This window comes from Canis lupus, chromosome 26 (genome assembly GCF_048164855.1).
Source record: "Canis lupus baileyi chromosome 26, mCanLup2.hap1, whole genome shotgun sequence".
Classification (NCBI taxonomy): Eukaryota; Metazoa; Chordata; class Mammalia; order Carnivora; family Canidae; genus Canis; species Canis lupus.
The window spans coordinates 25,525,256-25,541,983 of NC_132863.1; the positions used below are offsets into that span (position 1 = coordinate 25,525,256).

The following is a 16,728-nucleotide window of genomic DNA, read 5'->3' on the forward strand; positions in this document are numbered from 1 at the left end:
CCAAGAAACTCAGGTGATGGGACATTTAACCTTGCAGGACCTGCCCCTCCTTCCCTCCAACATAGAAGGTCCTCAAGGACTGAAAATGCAGTCACACTCCCTGCATATCTAATTGCACCCTTTGCCACCCCAGAAGTTTAGACAAATGGAGGCTGAGTTCTGAGATTCCCAGGATTGTTTCTGGTCTGACATCTTCCCAGCTTGCATAAGGTGACCTGGATGCTTGTTGTCTGACTCTATCTTTGCAGGCATGACTTTAATTTTTTTTTAAGAGATAGAAACTCTTATCTAGGACAGACATTTCCAGTACTATAGGCAAGAAATGATTCTGATCTGCAATCTATACAGATAGGGCAATGGGGCTTTACAAGGAAAAGGACAACTAGGTTTCAGGGGAAAAAAAAAAAAAAAAAAAAGAGGGAACTGGGAACAATGAGCAGGAGTAGAAGCTCTGACTTTTATCCAAGGGAGTTCTTCAGTCCTAGGATTGCTCACTCAAATTTCAGTCCTCCCAAAATCTGCAGGAGGAGGCTCTCAGAACTCCTTATGGCTATTTATTTTTTATGACTTTTTTTTTCTACTTCTATATTCAGTACAGAAAATCTGAAGGGTATAGAGAGGCACAAAGTCTCTTCTTTTGCATTGAATCAAGAAGAGATAGTTGTGAAGTAGGTGGTAGAGACAGTCCTAGGCTTAAATATCAGGTCTGTTTCTTGTATTCTCTGTGAATTTTGACAAGTCACCCAACCTTCTTCCTCGAGAAAGTTGGTAATCACAATGTCTCTTCCCTCATTAGGGATACATATAGGCACATCTAGTTCAGGGCATAGAGTGGGCACTCAAGTGTCTCTGTCTCCTCCTTTCACAATTTAAAGAAAATTTCATTCGAGCATTTTCTGAGCATCGTATAAGGTGTTACTACATGCCAGAGGAAATATAAGGACAGGTAAGACTATGTCTTTGCTCCTGAAGAACTTATGATTTGGGGAAGGAGAGAGTAAATGGTCTAGTCTGCTGCCTTTTGATAAAATAGACATGTAATTCCAATTTTCAGATGTCAGCAGAGGCCCACAAAGGCCAAGAAATACAGCAAGTAAGTAGTAGGGGGGGGATTGGAACACAATTAAGAATATTGGGACAGAAGCAATGAGAGAGGAATTTTGGAAATAAAATCATGCAAGTTTATAATTTAAAAGAGAGGAACAGGGTGCCTGCCTGGCTGGCTCAGTCAGTAGAGCATGTGACTCTTATCTTAGGGTTGTGAGTTCAAGCCCCACATTGGGTGTAGAGCCTATTTAAAAAAAGAGAGAGAGAGAGAAACAAGTGGGAGATGGAGATGTCCGTGAATGAATCGAGGGTTACAAATCCAGCCCTGAAGGTGGACTACATTTGTTTGTGCAAGATTTCTCCCTCTCCTCCCAACATTTTATTATGAACGATTTTTAAACATATAGAAGAGTTGAAAGAATTGTACAGTGAACATCCATCTATCCACCACCTCGATTCTACAGTTGCTACCCATTTGCTGTATTTGCTTTGTCGTGTAATTTATTCATTTATCTAGCTCTCCATCTGTCCATCTTATTCTTTGATGCAATTCAAAGAAGCTGCAGAGTTCACTCTTCCTCTAGTCCCCTCAGCACTCTTATCATTAGAGCTCAAAATATTTTTTGTTTTGTTTTTAGGTTAAATTTACATACAGTGATATGCGTAGATCTCAAGTATACCATCTGCTCAGTTTTGACAAATGCATGCAACTGTGTAATCAACACCCCTCACAAGGTACTGAGAGAACATTTTCAATAGCAGAAAATTCCTTCCTGCCAGAGGCAACCACTATTGTGATTTTTCCCCCATTGATTAGGTTTTACCTGTTCCAGAACATTATACAAATAGAATTATAGAGTGTATACTCTTTTGTATAAGGCTTCTTTCTTTTAGCATGATTTTTGTGTGTGTGTGTTAGTAATTTTGTTTTTGCCTAGTAGCATTCCACTGTATGAGTGAGTTAATCCATTCTCCTGTGGATGGAACACAGAAGTTTTATTTATTTTTTTTTAATTTTTATTTATTTATGATAGTCACAGAGAGAAAGAGAGAGAGGCAGAGACACAGGCAGAGGGAGAAGCAGGCTCCATGCACCGGGAGCCCAACGTGGGATTCAATCCCAGGTCTCCAGGATCGCACCCTGGGCCAAAGGCAGGCGCCAAACCGCTGCGCCACCCAGGGATCCCGGAACACAGAAGTTTTAAACACTTTGAATTGGTTGCCAGTGTTGCAGGCCTGACTGCAAATCTTGGCTCTGCTACTTGCTAGATACATGACCATGTGTTGGTTACTTTGTTTCTTTGAGAGTCAGTTTTCCTGCTCCCTCCCCCATATGCATAATAGGAAAAATTATAGTTATTGCCTATTGAATGCTTGCCATGTGCCTGCTTGGCACTGTTCCAAGTGTTTTACATACTCATTTAATCCTCATTATGACTCACAAGATTAGGGTATATTACAATTTCTACTTTATAGATTTGGAAACTGAGCACCTCAACTAGGTGACTGAAAGAATTCAATGAGATAGTGCATGTAAAACACTTGGAACTCTATTTTGTAACTATAATGTATAAAGTAAATATTAACTGGTATTTTTCGTTTTACCTTAGAGGAATTTACTGTTAATGGAGAAAGTGTATAAAACCCAGGAATAGGATTGCCAGGTAAAATGCAGATGTCCAGTTAAATTTGAATTTTAGATACACAATGAAAATAATTTTAGCATAACTATGTTACATTAATATTTGTCACATATTAATGCTAAAAATGTTATTCATTGTGTATCTGAAATTCAAATTTAATCGAGCATCCTATATTTTTCTTTTCCTTTTTAATTATTTTAATAAATTATTTATTTATTTATTCATGAGATACACAGAGAGAGAGGCAGAGGCATAGGCAGAGGGAGAAGCAGGCTCCCTGCGGGGAGCCAAATTTGGGACTTAATCCCAGGACCCTGGGATCATGCCCTGAGCCAAAGGCAGATGGTCAGGCGCCCCAGGAAACAATCTTTAAAGAGGGAAAATGAGAGAGCCATGAGGTCTTAAGTGGGTCCAGATCTTTGGATACAGATCTCAGGCTCCTAGAAGCTCCGTCCAGGGTCTGCTCTTCATCAACGCATAGCTCTGCCACTTTTCAAGTCTTCCTCTGTCTCTGGCAGCTGAATGAGGAGTGGCTTCGGGGAAGAGGACATCAGGATGACTAAGTGTTCTATAGGGAAAGCCAGTAAGCGACAGGCGGCATGTGGGCTGCTGGGGTTTCTTTTCCCACTCCTTTCAGCTCTGCATCCCTGCTTCCTTCCCTCCTTCTCTCCTCAGAGGCTTGGAAAGCTCCTTCCCTTGCTGGTAGGGGCCTCCTCCAGCCCTGCTCTAGCAGAGCTGGGTCCTGTCCCAGGCTGACCTGAGTGTCCAAGTCAGAAGGAGGGTATATGTGTTTCAAGACTTTATTAATCACAGGGTCTGCATTCTGACCAGGTCTAGACTGACTTCTGGATTAGGAAACTGGGAGCCAGATTTAGCTTCTCCTTGGAGAACCACCAACTATACCTACCATAGATTTCCCAGAATCTTCACAACATCCTATGAGATAAAGTCTATTATTTCCATTTAGAGATTTGGACACTGAGGTTAAGGGACTTGCCCAAGACCCCTAAAGTAAATTGTTGATAGAACTAGAACCTTGATCCATATGCCTCTGAAGAAACCTAAATTATTAACTCCTGGCAGGTACTGTCTTCCAGATCAGAGCTAAACTGTCCTATTGGCATCAGCAAGTTAGGAGAGTGGTTCTCATAATCGGGCTCCCGGTGCATGGAGCCTGCTTCTCCCTCTGCCTGTGTCTCTGCCTCTCTCTGTGTGACTATCATAAATTAAAAAAAAAAAAAAAAAAAAAAAAAAAAAAAAGGCAGGGCTTAATCGCTCAGCCATCCAGGCATCCTCCATATTTGTTTTTTGTTTGTATTTTTTATTTTTTAAAAATTTTATTTATTTATTTATTTGTTTAAGATTTATTTATTCATTCATTCAGAGAGAGCGAAGAGAGAAGCAGAGACACAGGCAGAGGGAGAAGCAGGCTCCATGCAGGGAGCCTGACATGGGACTCATCCGGGGTCTCCAGGATCACACCCTGGGCTGAAAGCGGTGCTAAACCGCTGAGCCATCCGGGCTGCCCCTTTTTTATTTTATTTATTATTATTATTTTTTTATTTATGATAGTCACAGGGAGAAAGAGAGAGAGAGAGAGAGAGAGAGAGAGAGAGGCAGAGACACAAGCAGGCTCCATGCACCGGGAGCCCGATGTGGGATTTGACCCCGGGTCTCCAGGATCGCGCCCTGGGCCAAAGGCAGGCGCTAAACCACTGCGCCACCCAGGGATCCTCTGGGCTGCCCTTTTTTAAAGATTCTATATATTTATTTGTCACAGAGAGAGCACAAGCAGGGGGAGTGGCAGGCAGAGGGCGAGGCAGAAGCTTATGGGGCTTGATCCCAGAACCCTGGGATCAGGACCTGAGCCAAAGACAGACTCTTAACCAACTGAGCCATCCAGGTGCCCCTAAAGCATATTTGTTTTAAGTAAACTTTTATTGACATATAAATGTGAAAAATATACAAATCATAAGTATACAGCTCAATGAATTTTCACAAAGTGAGGATACTTGTGTAGCAGTACCCAGATCAAGACACAGAGCACTATTACCAGTCTGACGAAGCAAGCCCCTTTGTGCTCCTTCCTGGTACCACTTCTCCTCAAAGGATAATCACTATCTTAACTTCAAACACCATAGACTAGTTTTGCCTAACATTATATAGTTTTAAAAAATTATGGATGAAAACATGGAGCACTGGGTGGCTCAGTCAGTTAAGTGACCAACTCTTGTTTTAGCTCAGGTCATCATCCCAGTGAGTGATCTTGAACCAGGCATCTAATTTCCTTGAGACTCATTTCCTCTTTTTTTTTTTTTTTTAAGATTTTATTTATTTATTCATGAGAGACACACACACAGAGGCAGAGACACAGGCAGAGGGAGAAGTAGGCTCCATGCAGGAAGCCCGACATGGGACTTGATCCCGGGTCTCCAAGATCACGCCTTGAGCCAAAGGCAGGTGCTAAACCGTTGAGCCACCGAGGTGTCCTGAGATTCATTTCCTTCTCCATATAATGATCATAGAAATACCTCATGCATTAAAGGGACACTACAGTTCTCAAACTTGTCTGGTGTCAAGAATCACCTGGGGCACTAGTTAAAAATCCCCATTCCCCAGAGCATACATTCTTAATAGGACAAAAATTGGTTGTGGATAGGAAAGTTTTTTTCTGGGATGCCTAGGTGGTTCAGTAGTTGAGCGTCTGCCTTTGGCCCAGGGCATGGTCCTGGAGTCCTGGGATCCAGTCTTGCATCAGGCTTCCTGCATGGAGCCTGCTTCTCCCTCTGCCTGTGTCTCTGCCTCTCCCTGTGTGTCTCTCATTAATAAATAAAATCTTAAAAAAAAAAAAGGAAACAAATTTTTCCTTGGTTATGTAAAAGTGCTCGTGCGCAAACCCATATATATGATACATTAATAGATGTACAGTATATTTGTGATATTAAAATTTCATGGGGGAATAACTAGGGAAAATGTCTAAAAATGTTCCTTAGATGATAATTTTTAAAAAGGTTGAAAAACACTGCCCTACAGCAGTGATTCTCCAAGTGTGGTCTGTGGTTAATGCAAATTCTCAGGCCCCACCCCAGACCTACTGAATCAGAAATTCTAGGGGTGGGGTCCAGCAATCTATGGTTTAATGAATCCTTTTTTTTTTTTTTTAAGATTTTATTTATTTATTCATGAGAGACAGAGAGACAGAGGCAGAGACACAGGCAGAGGGAGAAGCAGGCCTCACGCAGGGAGCCCAACATGGGACTGGATCCCACGTCTCCAGGATCAGGCCCTGGGTTGAAGGCGGCCCTAAACTGCTGAGCTGCTGAGCCACCCAGACTGCCCAGTTTAATGAATCCTTCAGGAGATTTTTTCTCTCTCTTTTTTAAAGATTATATTTATTTATTCATGAGAGACACACAGAGAGATGCAGAGACATAGCAGAGAGACAAACAGGATCCCTGTGGGGAGCCTAATGTGGAATTCCATCCCAAGACCCTGGGATCACAGCCTGAGCGAAAGGTAGATGCGCAACCACTAAGCCACTCAGGTGCTCTTCTTTAGGAGATTCTGATGGGCACTAAAGTTTGAGAACCACTGCCTTGGAGATTCTGAATGGGTTAGGATCCAGAAGTCTGCATCATTAATAAGCTCTCTTAAGTCATATTGCAGGAATGCAATTTGAGAATTGAGAATTGAGATTTGAACATACTTTGAAAAATGCAAGTGACTTTCCAGATGGTAAAATATGTTCATAAGGAGGAAACAGGCTAAACAATAATAGCTAAGGTCATTAATTAGGAAGCCCTTATCTGGGCCTCTGAATTTACTTGCACAGCCTATTAATTCTCACAAACAACCCATAAAGAAGAGGATGGACTCTGAAGTCAAACTGCCTGGGTTCCTATCCAGCTTGTGACTTGGTTTACCCATCTGTAAAGTGAGGATAATGGAGGTAGTTTCCTTATAGATTTGTTGTGAGGATTAAAGAAGCTTATTGATCAGCTCTTCCAATACCTGCCAGATTGGCACCACTTACATGTAGGCTATTCTCATCATCCTTAAGCGTACTTTGTTAAAAGGTGGATTTGAACCCCATCAATTTAACTCCCCAGCGTTACTTTCTTAAGGACTAAACTATAATCCAGTGTTTCTGAAAGTGTGATTCCCCCACCAGAAGCACAGCCGAGTTAGAAATGCAAATTACTAGATCTCATCCCAGATCTGCTGAAACGGAAACTCTGGGGGTGGGGCTCTCCTAAATGTCAACAAGCCCTTCAGGTGTTTCTGATGCACAATAGCTTTTGGGAACCACAGCTACAGTCTTTAGAGGTTCTGGGGAAGGGGGCATACTTTAAAAAAAAAAAAAAAAAAAAAAGCCTAGAGTGGCTGCGAGCAATCCCATAGTCCCTCCTACTAAGGGCGAGTAAACTCCGGTGTAGCTGCGCTGCCCAGCTCCGGCCAATTCTCCCGGTCAGCGCGCAAGGCTTTCTGGGGCTTGTAGTCCACATCCCTGCCGAGCAGGAGGCGCCTGCGCGTTGGCCGCCAACTCGCTCTAGTCGCTGTGGTCTGGGCTCGGGACCGGCTGCCATCTTAGTCGAGGGACTGAAGAGTCGCCGCCGCCCCGAGTCCCGGTAAACATTCGCGGGCGGACTGGGGGCGCTTCTGGGTAGGAGGGGGAGCCCGCAAGAGAGTGTCGGAGGAGAACCAGGGGTGAAGGAGTGCGGCGCGCGGGCAGAGGACCCTAGAGCCGCGACTGCTCTCTCCTCCCTCACAGCCGGTGCCCGTGGGGGGCGCGGGGAGCTCGGGCTAGTGGCCGAGGGGTGGGTTGGCCGGAGACGCCGAGGAGCCACTTTTTGACCGAGGCGTGGGGAGCCCCTCGCCTCGCGGGCGCCAAGTTGTGAGAGGGCTGGGCCGCGTTGGGCGCCAGCTGGGGCCGGCCCCGCGCCCCTCAGCCCCGCCCGGGGGCCACTCTCCCGCGGCCCGGCCTACGCGCGGGGCCCGGCGGCAGCGGCCGGAGCGGCCGACGTGGCCCTGTGAGGGGCGGCGGCCGGGCCCACCTGCCACTCGGCTGGCCTTCCCGAGACTTTTTGGAGCCCCCAGTCACGAGGCAGGCCCAGCGTAGCGGCTGCCTTCTCTTTCTTACACTCCCCTCCTCCCTCCATTGTCCCCCATCGTGGTGGTCCCGGCCCAGGCGCCCTTTTCCGCGCCTGCTGCCGCGGCCCCGCGGGCACCTCCCGGCGCCGAGTTTTGCAGACGTGGAGCTGTCACTGCCCTCCCTCTTGAGTGCCCTTTTCTTTGGCAGAGAAAAGAAAAAAAAGTAGTCGTGAACGTATTCTAAGGGTGAGAACGTGATGAGGACACGACTTAGTGGGGGAACTCAAGTTTTCAGACACAGTCTCGGGCCACGGCTTACAGAGAAACACAGGGTCTGTGCGCTCAAGGTGGACGTTGGGCCTAAAGTTAAAGATGTAACAAGGTGAACGTGCAAACTACCCGAAATTCACGATTCCCCAATAACAACTCAGCTTTTCTCGGTTATATGCGCATGTTAGTCTTGTTACATTTTCTGCCATAATTCTACAGCTTCAGTATACTTTTTTGGGAGTGAGGGTTGGGGAAGGAAAAGTGGGATTTTTTTGCCCTTTGGAAATTATTGAGGCACTGGAGCCAGTCACTTATCATTGCACTTAGTTGGGGGGTCTCCCGCATCTTTTCTTAATCGATTTTAGGGAAGTATGTAAAGGCAGCGGATACTAACCCTCAAAATCAGCTAAGGATTTCTCAGCTGAAATAAAGTTCTCATGGCAGCTATGCTGGAAGCCTGCACTATGTATTTATTCATAGATTTACTCGGGGTACAGTTATCAACAGAATGTAAGGTTTTTGGGTGTGAGTCCAGAAGGAATTCCTTCATGGTCAGTATATGAATCAAGTCAAAAAGGACATGAAATAAAAAATGAGTGCAGAATACGTTTTCACAGTATTCCAGAGGGAATCATTTCTGAATTCTAAAACAAAACAAAACAAAAACAAAAAACAAAAAAAAAAAACCCATCTGTTCGCCTATTGAAAAAGATAGACAAACCAGTAGTTCCTCAAATTGCACATTAGAATAGTTAGGGGAGCTTTTTAAAAGTAGAAATTCCAGGGTCTCCTTTTCTGACATCAATTTAGTAGGTCTGCTTTTGCCCTGAAGAATTTATTTTTAAAACATGCCTCAGGCAGCTCTCTTGGTTTTGGGAACCACTGAGGCAAACAATACTGTGAATCTACTGAGAAGCTTGAGACAGAATTGGCCAGTTCTGTCTGGGGTTTGGCTGTTGAAGGTGGCAGGACCTGCTCCTGTCCTAAGTTTGGCCTTAGATGATGAGTGGGAATGTGATAAGGATGGGGTAAGGGAAGGACAGTGCTGTATGTAAATGCAGAAGATAGTGGGAGAAAAAGGGTTCAGGGAACAGGGAGTGGGATGGGGAAGGAGAGCATTGTAGGATGTGAGGTCAGAAAGGTAAAAGGAGGTAACTGAAAAGTTATAATGCTAAAAACTGGAGTTTTATGTTAGTAGATTCAGAATTTAGACAGGGAAGTGATATGAGTGACGTGTGTTGTAGAAAAATGGCTCTGGTGATGAGAGTGAAAGGGTGGAAGAGTGGCTATTGCAGAGGTCTAGGTGAGAGGTGAAAGGACTTAATGTTGGAGAGAGGCTGTGGGGATGCTCAAGGGATTAGATTTAGTTCTTTACTAGTGCAATATTGTTGCCATATTTTTGGATGAGACTTTTTGGGGCCAGACTGGGTAAAAAGGCTCTTGTTCTGTAAAAAGAACCCATTAGCAAATCTGAACAATATTACCAGGTTATATATATTAATGGTATCAAAATATATTGTTCATTAGTACTTTTGGAAAATTAGAACTAAATTGGTTGCATTTGGAGGAGAACTTGGAGATTACACTGAAATTTATGACTTTCAACACTACTGATCTAAGCCTGTTGGAAGTGTTTTTCTCTTGTACTCAGGAACTTGGTATTAGAATTTTGGAAGAGATAATCTAGTCCACAGTGGCAAATATATTTTGGTTAATCAATTCTGCTTTGAAGTAGCTGCCAAAAGCACTGTATTGAGAAGGATTTTGGTCATATGTGCTCTCTGGGAAAGTAAGTTATGATTGATAAGTGCCTGATACTTCCTGTGGACACTGTCATCTCCTAGGTGATATATATGCCAGGTATATGCCATAATTAGACTAGTCCAATCTATTAGTTTTCTGTTTGCTTATAAAAAAAAAAAATCCTAAGCAGTAAATAATTTACCTAGAACAGGTTAAGATTTAGAGCTAGAATTAGAACCAAGTTTTGTGACTCTTAGTTTATTATTCTCCAGTGTGTCAAGATGATTGTGTGCTGCTAAAAAACTTTTGGTATTAGATGAAAAGAAAAAAGGTATTTCTATCTAGCCAGTGCCTCTTGACTGCTTAGGCAAGAGTTTAACAAGGAACTTTGGCCTAGTAGTGAATTTTGTTGTATTTATTCTGGCTTAAGAAATTTGTTGTTAGTACTGATAGGAAATAGTCACCTGCTTGTGGTTTTTGTTTTTTCTCACTTCCTTATTCCTCACCTCTCTCTCAATTTTGGGTTTTGGGGATTGGTTTCCTTTATATGAATTAAGACAAAAATGTATAAATTTTTTTTCTCTATTTACAGCACCTCACCAAATTCTAGGCTCACAATAAGCTCTTAGTAAAGGCATGTTGATTTTTGTAGCCGTACATGATACTGGTTTTGAGTTAACAAATTAGCAAGGGGAGTTGCAGAATTGAATTGCAGCATTATCTGGTTGGTAGGTTGGCCCTCAGCTAAAAATATTGTGTTGGAAAGTAGCCTCACATTAGTAATTAACCAGAAGCTGTTCCTCCTTCAGTCTAGCAGTGCTCTGTCCTTGGAAAGCTGCTGCCACCTCAGTTTTTTTTCTTTTCAGAACTGACTGTACTCTGATCCTTGAAGCACTTTTTCTTTTCCTATCCTTAGGAGCCTCCCAAGTTGCAGGGACCATCCTTACAGTGACCCCAGTAGGTAGAGTGTGTTTATATTGCCATCCTAATTTTGCCACGTAGCCATCATACCCAGGTGGGCATCACCCCATACTATATATGAGTCATTTTCCCCCAACTCACCTTCTTTTTTTTTTAATTTAATTTTTATTTATTTATGATAGTCACACAGAGAGAGAGACAGAGGTGGAGACATAGGCAGAGGGAGAAGCAGGCTCCATGCACCAGGAGCCCGATATGGGATTCGATCCTGGGTCTCCAGGATCGCGCCCTGGGCCAAAGGCAGGCGCTAAACCGCTGCACCACCCAGGGATCCCCCCAACTCACCTTCTTAACCTCCTTGCCCCACCAAAAGTGATCTGTCCCTGCCCTCCCACAATTATCCCATGAAACGTTTATTTTTATTTTATTATTTTTTTAGACTAGTCTCTATGTCCCGTGTGGGGCTGGAACTCATGACCCCAAGATCAAGAATTCTATGCCCTATTGACTGAGCCAGCCAGGCACCCTTTTCCCATAAAATATAAAAAGATGCTGTGCTGTCAGATTCCCAAGGTCATTGCTAATCTGATGTGTTAATAGGGATAATGTGTTAATGGACCCTCCTTCCCCTCTCAGGTAACATGCATTTAACAGTGGCCTTCTGGAGACAACGCCTTAATCCAAAGAAGTGACTCGAACGGTGAGAACTTCAGGTACGGTGGCAGGCCTGTGAAAGAGATTAGGGGGTGGAAATGGTGCAGAGTGTGAGCTTTGGTCATATAACTGCTGTGGGGAGGTATGGGAAAAGAGGATGTTGATGCTGCGTTGATTGAAATAGAGTTTCCACATGGATTTGAAACTGGGTCTTCTCCATAAGGATTAGCTTGTGAGCCACATTCTGCTCTTACTTTGGATCTTCTGACTTTTTTCTTGTTTTTTTGTTTTTTGTTTTTTTTTTCCCTTGGACATACACACTTTTTTTCCACTTGTGCTGTTTTATAAACATTTATCTTTGTATACTTGTCCAGATACGTGTATTATAGTTAAAAAGTGTAAGAAGTAAAAAGAAGGCAACATGCAGTGGAGAAAGAGAATGTAGAAAGAAAACTTGACTTGATTTTTTTAAGGTTTTATTTGAGAGAGAGAAAGAAAGAGAAAGACCAAGAAGGAAAGAGAAAGAAAAAGAAGGAAAGCAGACTCCTTCCTTAGCAGGAAGCCCAATGCAGGGCTTGATCCCAGGACCCAGAGATCATGACCTGAGCTGAAGGCAGTTGCTTAGCCGATTGGGCCACCAAGGTGTCCCTGGTCTGATTTGATTTTGCTGCTGACAAACTGACTTTTGGCAAGTTATTTAATCTTGCCTGGTCTCAGTTTATTTTTTTTTTTAATTTTTATTTATTTATGATAGTCACAGAGAGAAAGAGAGAGAGGCAGAGACACAGGCAGAGGGAGAAGCAGGCTCCATGCACCAGGAGCCCGATGTGGGATTCCATCCCGGGTCTCCAGGATCGCGCCCTGGGCCAAAGGCAGGCGCCAAACCGCTGCGCCACCCAGGGATCCCCTGGTCTCAGTTTATATATCTGTAAAATAGATGTATTGATTCCTACCTGCCTTCCTGATGTTTTGTAAGGATCAAATAAAATAATACATACTAAAGCTTTAGAAAAAAATGAGGGCAGCCTGGGTCGCTCGGTGGTTTAGCGCCGCCTTCAGCCCAGGGCCTGATCCTGGGGACCTGGGTTCGAGTCCCACGTCGGGCTCCTTGCATGAAGCCTGCTTCTTCCTCTGCCTGTGTCTCTGCCGTGCTCTCTCTCTCTCTGTTCCTCTTATTTCTCTCATTAATAAATAAATAAATAAAATCTTAAAAAAAATGAATTCACAACTTAAGATATTATCTAGGTTTAAAAGGTGGGAGAAGTTGGCAGTAATAATGGGAAGGAAGACATGAGGACAGGACAGATTGACTTTAAAGGATCAGGAGAGATAAAGAAGACTAGTTAAGAAGAAAAAGTAAAAAAAAAAAAAGAAAGAAAAAGTAGAGCATGAAAAAAGTCAAGCAGTGGGATACCTGAGTGGCTCAGCGGTTGAGCGTCTGCTTTTGTCCCAAGACGGTATCCTGGAGTCCTGGGATCGATCCCACATCGGGCTTCCTACATGGAGCCCGCTTCTCTCTGCCTACGTCTCTTCCTCTCTCTCTGTATCTCTCATGAGTAAATAAAATCTTTAAAAACAAAAGTCAACAACAACAACAACAACAACAAAAAAAGAAAAGTCAAGCAGTAAGAGAATAAGGAATGAATGAAGTAGAACTAATGAATTGGTAGGTGAGAAAGCTGAATAGGATAGTGGTCCCTTTCACTAATTCTAACCTTGCAACTCTTTGTTGTCATTATCATTACCACCTTCTTCACATAAATCGCCTATCCATACTTAGAGTCTTGTCTTCACTGTAAACATCAGTATTCATACTTCTGTGTGCCTCTTTGTGTTTGGTTTATATTTCTGTTAACTACCCTATAAATGCTTAGAGATTGACTATGATTTGCTTATTATGGTGTCCCAGGTCATTGCTATAACCAAATGTGTACTTACTCCATTCTTTTTTATAATTATGGAGAGAAGGAGAAGATGGGGAGAGCTTTGTGAGAGATAGTAGGAAAGGAAGTGACTAAAGGAAAGTAGATAAATAAGACATGGTAAGGGGGCAGCCCGAGTGGCTCAGCGGTTTAGCGCTGCCTTCAGCCCAGGGCCTGATCCTGGGGACCTGGGATCAAGTCCCACGTCAGGTTTCTTGTGTGGAGCCTGCTTCTCCTTCTGCCTGTGTCTCTGCCTCTCTCTCTGAGTCTCTCATAAATAAATAAATAAATAAATAAATAAATAAATAAATAAATAAATAAAATCTTAAAAAAAAAAGAAAGGAAATGCATGAAAATGAAAAATACATAGAGCAAAAAAAGAAGGGGAAAGGAGATGATGTTACCTGCACCAAAGGAAAAAGGTAGCTTTCATTTCTTTAATGGTAATATACCTCACAAAAAGCTGTATGCTGGGAAAAATTCCTCATACCAACTATCTGTAAAATGTTTCTAAAAGTGTCCACTACATCCTGAACTTACAGAGTAGTTCTTTGTGGAAAGAAAACTAGGACAACATTTAGAAGACCTGGGTCCTAGCCTTGGTATTGACTCTTCTCTGTGTTTCTCATGAATAAATAAATGAAAAAAATCTTTAAAAAAAAAATAAAGGTATCAAATGTGATGATCTCTCTGTTTTCTTTCATCTCATTTTTTGATTATATTTTGTACTTCATGTGCTGGCTCACTAATTTTTCAGGGTCTTGTTGATACCACGATATAAGATTGGTCTTAAAAATATCTTAAAATTAAAAAAAAATTGGGATCCCTGGGTGGCGCAGCGGTTTGGCGCCTGCCTTTGGCCCAGGGCGCGATCCTGGAGACCCAGGATCGAATCCCACATCGGGCTCCCGGTGCATGGAGCCTGCTTCTCCCTCTGCCTGTGTCTCTGCCTCTCTCTCTCTCTCTCTCTGTGTGTGACTATCATAAATAAATAAAAATTAAAAAAAAAAATTTATTCATGAGAAACGCAGAAAGAGAGGCAGGTCTTTCTCCATCTCAGGAACCCCAGAACCACGACCTGAGCCAAAGGCAGGTGCTTAATCACTGAGCCACCCAGATTCCTTGGTCTTAGAAATATCTTATAGTAGAACTTCATAATATCAATTGCCTTATAAAATTTTTAAAAAATTTTTATTTATTTATGATAGTCACAGAGAGAGAGAGAGAGAGAGAGAGAGAGAGGCAGAGACACAGGCAGAGGGAGAAGCAGGCTCCATGCACCGGGAGCCCGACGTGGGATTCGATTCCGGGTCTCCAGGATCACGCCCTGGGCCAAAGGCAGGCGCCAAACCGCTGCGCCACCCAGGGATCCCTTATCAATTGCCTTATAAATGAGAAGCCATTATATTTTAAGTTCTACTTCAAACATTGGCAGAAAGAGAGACTTATAGAAAACATTGTATAGAAATGTTGTTTGTATTTTTCAACAATCATTTATTGAGCTTCTGTTGTGCTAGGTCCTAATGGGTACTTAATATAAAACCCCTGCCTCAAGGATTTTGTGTTTTTTGTCGTGAAAACAAAGTTACTGACCAGTAATTGTTGTAAAAAGCAGGGCGATAGATGCTACAATAAGGATTGCATTGCATTGCAATTTAAGGTACCAACTTTAGATTTCTTGGTTCCTTTAACATACCTGAATATGTGCTAAATGCTGCTGTTGTAGGTAATACAGGGACTCATGATGGAAAAAAACCCAATTCCTGCCCTCAAGCAACTTGCAGGTTTTTTTTTTTTTTTTTTTTTTCCCCCAGGTCTGGAAACTGCTTACCCTAATAGATTTACTCTTCTGTCACAGGAAATAAGTTTTGTACTATCACTTCATATTTTTATTTTTTTAATTTTTGTTTATTTTTTAAAGATTTTATTTATTTATTCATGAGAGACACGCGCAGAGAAGCAGGCTCCATGCCCGGGTCCCCAGGATCACGCCCTGGGCTGAAGGCGGCGCTAAACCTTTGAGCCACCTGGGCTGCCCAACTTCAAAGTTTTAAACAAAGAATTCATCTGCATATTGAGCTTGCCTTACTCCAGAAATGTTTAATAGCATACTTGCTGTCTGATAAAATATATTATTTTATTGGATCTCTAAGTGTTTTCTCTGTCAATGACAGAAATTCTTATTTTAGGGTAAAGAAAAATCCAAATGCCATCTGAATAGCATGTTTAGGTGAACTTTGGTTTGCTTCTTAGTCATCTTTCAGAGAAAGAGTGGAATCTAAAATTTAGCCTTGATCTTTGTTCCAAGGAATCAATTTAGTTGGTCACAGAAGAGAGGATGCTAGTCTAAAGGAATCATATTGTAGAAGTTAACAATGTGTACTAGAGTTAGATTGTCTGGTTTTGGATTTTGACTCTACCATGTACTAGGAGTATGATGTTGGCCAGGTTCCTCATCTATAAATTGGGAATAATAATGACATATATCCATAGGGTTGTTGTGTGGGTTAAATAAGATAATGTGTTTTTGCTTGAACAGTAGTTGGCTTGCAATAAGTGTGTTGTGTTTATTGTTGTTGTTGTTATTTTATTATTATCATTACCACCAACCTTGTCTTAAAATTGTTTCAGTACTTTAATTCATTATCTAAGGTGACCATTGTAAATTTAAGTGGAATATTTTAAATAGTAATGATCTGATTGAGACTTAAGTGGACTAGGAAATTCATGTTCCTCTAATGGTGTAGCTGTTAAGCAGCTTTGGCTTACTTTTTAAAAAAATTGAAAGGTAAAATTGACTGGTTTAACCATTAAAAATACATAATTCAGTGTGTTGGCTCACTATTGATCTCATGGGGAGTATAGGATCAAGTATAGCTTGAACACCTTAACTTTTTTTCTAAACAGAAACTGGGCATCCAGATTTTGTAAGAAATCTTTATTTTTAAATGTTGGCAACTTTTGAAATCGTAATATAAACACTGTGGGCCAAGCGACTCACCACTGTGGGCAGGATTTGTCTTGTGGATTGCCACTTTGCAACCCCTGTTCTGGAGCTTGACTTTTTGCATCATAGCCCATGCTCCCTGCCTTCTGGGCAGAAAGTCCTTACCCATATAAAGATTTAAAACAGTTCAGGCCATATCTTAGAGCAGTCTAAGGCTGAATAAGAGATATGCAGAATAATACTTAAGGCAGAGAGGAGGAGGGAAGTTATTTAAGACTGAGATTTGGAATGGGCAAAGTGGAATGGACTTGAGATGGTGATAGTATAACAAGTAGATTAATTGGAGTTTAGATTAATCTGAAGAGGGTTTTTTTTTTTTTAAAGATTTTATTTATTTATTCATGAGAGATTTTATTTATTTATTCACAGAGAGAGAGAGAGAGAGAGGCAGAGACACAGGCAGAGGGAGAAGCAGGCTCCATGCAGGGAG

At 42.2% G+C, this 16,728-nt stretch overlaps 1 protein-coding gene across 8 annotated transcripts in view; it reads left to right on the forward strand.

Moving 5' to 3' along the window:
• Positions 1-7,179: 7,179 nt before the first annotated feature.
• Positions 7,180-16,728, forward strand: part of ITCH (itchy E3 ubiquitin protein ligase) — a 153,224-nt gene continuing 143,675 nt past the window's right edge. For 4 of the 8 annotated variants that reach the window (XM_072800670.1, XM_072800673.1, XM_072800669.1 and 1 more), the window contains exons 1-2: positions 7,180-7,318; positions 11,352-11,428. The gene's annotated coding sequence lies outside the window, so the exon portion shown is untranslated. The remainder of the gene's footprint in view (positions 7,319-11,351; positions 11,429-16,728) is intronic. The other 4 variants (XM_072800671.1, XM_072800675.1, XM_072800672.1 and 1 more) reach the window with 4 other exon arrangements.